At 45.7% G+C, this 5,098-nt stretch overlaps 1 pseudogene; it reads left to right on the top strand.

Annotated features, from left to right (window-relative positions):
• The first annotated feature begins 301 nt into the window (after positions 1-301).
• On the top strand, positions 302-3,912 carry LOC129626913 (TBC1 domain family member 1-like; annotated as a pseudogene).
• Positions 3,913-5,098: the final 1,186 nt, after the last annotated feature.

Here is a 5,098-nt window from a genome sequence, read left to right as displayed (position 1 = left end):
TTCTCTGGAGAAGGAAATGGCAACCCACTCCAGCACTCTTGCCTGGAAAATCCCATGGATGGAGGAGCATGGTGGGCTACAGTCCATGGGGTTGCAAAGAGTTGGACACGACTGAGAGACTTCACTTTCATTTTTACCATGTGACAGGTGGGGAGGAGTCTGCTGCTGCAGCCAGGGGAGCCATGACCCACCCTGCTGCACCCCAAGCTGGCCCCTGACTCCCTGCCACCCCTAGGGCAGGCAGTGGGAGTAAGTGGGAGCCCGGGACAACGAGCCACCGCCTGGTCCTTGATCTCACCATTGTTTAGCTGGGTGGCCAAGGTGCCTGAGATCATCAATTCCATCCAGCAGGCCCGCCAGGAGGAGCTGCACTGTCAGACGGAGTTCAATGACACCTTCGCAAGAAGTTCGAGGTGCTGTTTTGCGGCCACGTGGTGATGGCGCTCAGGAAGGCTCCGCCAGCCCTGATCAACTAGTGCTTGGAGGGCTTCAGTCACGTGAGTGGTGGCTTCTCTCGGATCAGTTCCAGTCTGCGTTGCAGCCACTGGGGGATGCTGAGCTGGTCCTCAGCCGGTGTGCAAGTCCTTCTCAAAGCCTTGGCTGCCACTCCTTGGCCTTCGGAAAGGAGTTTCAGGATGCAGGCTTGCAGAGTAGTAGTTTCTTCAACTCTTTTGAGGAAAGTGACATCCAGAACCACCTGATTAGTGGACTCAATATTGTGGAGTGGACAGATATTGAGGAAGCTTGAACTATGCTCTTCACAGTTGGTCAATCAGAAGTTTACCTCATCAGTCCTGACACAAAAAAAATAGCAGTGGAGAAAAATTTTCAGGAGATATCCTTTTGCTCTCAGGGTATTAGATATGTGGCCCACTTTGGTTTTATCTGCCGGGAGTCTTAAGGAGGTTGAGGCTTTCATTTCCTCTGTTATGTGTTTCAGTGCACAAATGAAGCTCTGATGGATGAGATTGTCAAGGGAGAGTGTAATTTCCTCGGTTCTGTCTCGCTGCAGCAAAAATTTGAAATGGCAGACCAGGGTTACAGCTTGGTTACAGCTCAGTTTTATTTGGCAAGCAAAGGAAAATACATCCTTGAGCTGTGAGGGTGGTCTGACCCACAAGAAGAGCCAAGGCTCAATTTTGGCTCCTTTTTTTATGTTTTTTTCTCCTCCCCCCTGCCCTATGTAAATTGGGATAGCCAGGAGGGCTGTTTGTTTCACCTGAGGTTCTCACTCTGGTCCTCAGATTTTCTTTTGTTCCATTTCCGCAGGCTTTTCTTTTCTTTGTCTTTAGCCACTGCCATTTTGGACTCCTTTTTCCTATTCTAACTACCTATCAAGATCATGATGACCCTGAAGCAGGCCATCATGGTGGCCTCAGTGCAGCAGACAGTGAAGGTGCTGGTCCAGCTATGTGAGGGCTTCCCCCTGCCAGGGCCTGCACAAGCTCTGTGAGCAGATCGAGGGAAGGAATTCTTCCAAAACCAAACTAGAGCTCCAGAAGCACCTGACAACATTAACTAATCAGGAGCAAGCAACTATTTTTGAGGAGGTTCAGAAACTGAGATCAAGGAATGAGCAGTGAGAGAATGAACTGGTTATTTCTTTCCTGAGATGTTTACATGAAGAGAAGCTAAAAGTTCACGTCCATATTGGGGAGATAAAAAAAGATGTCACAGATTGCAGTGGAGAATATTGGAAATGAGTTACCATCGTACCACTCGATTTAGGCTGGATATGCTGAAAAACAAAGTGAAGAGGTCTTTAACAGAATCTTTAGAAAGTATTTTGTCCTGGGATAATAAAGCCAGAGGCCTCCAGGAGCACTCGGCCAGTCTGGGTCTGGACAGCTCTGTGTCTGGAACATTCAGTAACACCAGCAAAGAGCTATCTGGCTGTGAAAAGGAGGCTTTGCCCATCTCCAAGAGCTGCTTCAGGCTCCTCAGCTCCTTGGAGGACCTGTCCAGTGACTCGGAGAGCCAACCCACGGAAGAGCCAGCCCTGCCCTCACCCAAGCAGGGCTTCCAAAGTCTTGCCAACACCTGAGTCATGTCCTCATGGAATGCCAGAAAGCCTCTGCAGCTGGCATGGGGGTCCCCAGGGGTCTCACAAAGGAAGCTTGTGAGGTATCACTCAGTGAGCACAGACACCTCATGAATCAAAGAACTTTGAATCCAAAGCTGACCATATGGGTGACGCCAGCAGGACCTCCATAAAGACACAGAGACCATGGAGGCAGCAGACCTTCCTTCGAGTGGCCACCCCACTGAAAGCCTGTGATTCTCTCAGCAGATACAAAGATTATTCAGAGCTGCGAGAGCTTTCCCGACGATCTCCTCTAGAACCAGTTTATGAAGATGGACCCTTCGGCCCTATCCCAGAGGAAAAGAAAAGGACATCTTGTGAACTCCGAGAGCTATGGCAAAAGGCCATTCTACAACAGATACTGCTGCTCAGGATGGAGAAGGAAAATCAAAAGCTGCAAGCCTCTGAGAATGATTTGCTGAACAAGTGCCTAAACCTTGATTATGCAGAAATCACTCCTTGTCTTAAAGAAGTGACTACAGTGTGGGAAAAGATGCTAAGCACTCCAGGAAGATCAAAAACTAAGTTTGACATGGAAAAAATGTACTTGGCTGTTGGCCAAGGTGTGCCACGACATCACCGGGGTGAAATCTGGAAATTCTTGGTGGAGCAGTGCCACCTGAAGCACCTGTTCCTCAGCAAAGAGCAGCCCAAGGAGATGCCCTACAAAGAGCTCTTAAAGCAGCTCACCTCCCAGCCGCATACCATTCTCATTGACCTCGGGCGAACCTTTCCAACACATCGGTACTACTCTGCTCAGCTAGGAGCAGGGCAGCTGTCACTTTACAACATCCTGAAGGCCTGCTCGCTTCTAGATGAAGAAGTGGGCTATTGCCAAGGTCACAGCTTTGTAGCAGGCATCCTGCTGCTTCACATGGGTGAAGAAGAGGCATTTAACATGTCATGTTTGACATGGGACTGTGGAAACAGTATTGAACAGACATGATTATTTTACAGATCCAGATGTACCAGCTCTCAAGGCTGTTCCATGATCACCACAAGGACCTATCCAACCACCTGGAGGGGCATGAGATCAGCCCCAGCCTCTATGCCGCGCCCTAGTTCCTCAGTGTGTTTGCCTTGCAGTTCCCCCCGGGCTTCGTCGCCAGAGTCTTTGATGTGATCTTTCTTCAGGGATCAGAGGTCATATTTAAAGTGGCTTTAAGTCTGCTGGGATACCATAAGCCCTTGATTCTGCAGCATGAAAACCTAGAAACCATAGTTGACTTTATAAAAAGCATACTACCCAACCTGGGCTTGGTGTAGATGTTGAAGACCATCAGTTAGGTGTTTGAGATGAACTCCTCTAAAGTTACAAGCTTATGAAGTTGAGTACCACGTGCTTCAGAAAGAGCTTATCGAGTCTTCTCTCAGTGACAACCAAAGAACGGACAAATTAGAGAAGACCAACAGCAGCTTACGCAAACAGAACTGTGACCTCCTTGAACAACTGCAGGTGGCCAATGGAAGGATCCAGAGCCTGGGAGCCACCCCTGAGAAGCTCCTAACTAGCAAAAGCAGGCTAAAGCAGGCGGCCCTGGCCTTGGAGCTGGAGTGGTCAGCCCTGCTGCAGACAGTAGAGCAGCTCTGGAGGCAGACGGCAGAGCTGGGCGGCCGGGAGCCTGACCCCTCGGGTGACTGACGGCCTGGGGCCCAACTCCCACCAGCCCACAGCTCCAGAATACGTGTGGCCACTGCCCTGACACTGTCCAGGCCTTAACTGAGAGAGATGAAGATGCTGGAGGAGAACAGAGAACGAAGCATGCTTCTCAGGGAGGAGACTGGCTTGCCAGCACACAGATTCTTCTGAACTGACTCACAATGCAGGCAATGAATGTCTCAGTGTTGTTGTTGTTTAGGTTTAATTCTTCCCTTTTCTAGTCCTGATTACTCAGATTAGATGGCATGGACTCCAATAAATGCACGTTTGTGTTTAAAAAAAGAGACAAAAAACAAAACTACCATATCATCCAACAATTAACTTCTGGGTATTTATCTAAAGGAATAAAAAATGCTAACTAAAAAAAGATTATTCATATTATATCATTATATATTATATATATTATATAATATATAATTATGTATTATATAATATTATATAATTATATATTATATAATTATATAATATATAATATATATTATATCAATTATATCATATTCATTGCAACATTATTTATAATAACCAAGATATGGAAAGTCTAAGTGTCCATCAATGGATGAATGAATAAAGAAAATGTGGAATATGAATTGAGTGGAATATTATTCACCCATTAAAATGAGAAAATCTTGCCATTTACTCTGTCGTGGATAGACCAGTGTATCGTGGATGTATCGTGGATGGACCATACATTCTTCTCAATGAAATAAGTCAGACAGAGAAAGACAAATAGTGTATGTTCTTATTTGTGAAGTCAAAAAAAAAAAAAAAAACAACCCACAGACACAGAGAACAGATTACTGGTTGCCAGAGGTGGGGTTTGGGTGGTGGGTAAAAATGGATGAAGGTAGTCAGGAGGTAAAAGTTTCCATTCATAATAAAAATTAATTCAGAGTCCAAAAGACTGTTCTATACATCAGTGTCTCTTTTGCTGTCTCATATACAGGGTTATTGTTACCATCTTTCTAAATTCCATATATATGCATTAGTATACTGTATTGGTGTTTTTTTTTCTGGCTTACTTCACACAATGTGGGAGAGGGAGAGGGTGGGATGATTTGGGAGAATGGCATTGAAATACGTATAATATCATATATGAAATGAGTCACCAGTCCAGGTTCAATGCACGATACTGGATGCTTGGGGCTGGTGCACTGGGACGACCCAGAGGGATGGTATGGGGAGGGAGGAGGGAGGAGGGTTCAAGATGGGGAACACATGTATACCTGTGGCAGATTCATTTAGATATTTGGCAAAACCAGTACAATATTGTAAAGTTTAAAAATAAAATAAAATTTAAAAAAAATTTTAAAAAATAAAAATTAATTCATGCATGTGCTGTATATCATGGTGACTAT

The sequence above is a fragment of the Bubalus kerabau genome, chromosome 14, assembly GCF_029407905.1.
Source record: "Bubalus kerabau isolate K-KA32 ecotype Philippines breed swamp buffalo chromosome 14, PCC_UOA_SB_1v2, whole genome shotgun sequence".
NCBI lineage: Eukaryota > Metazoa > Chordata > Mammalia > Artiodactyla > Bovidae > Bubalus > Bubalus kerabau.
This window is presented reverse-complemented; position numbering and strand designations above follow the sequence as displayed.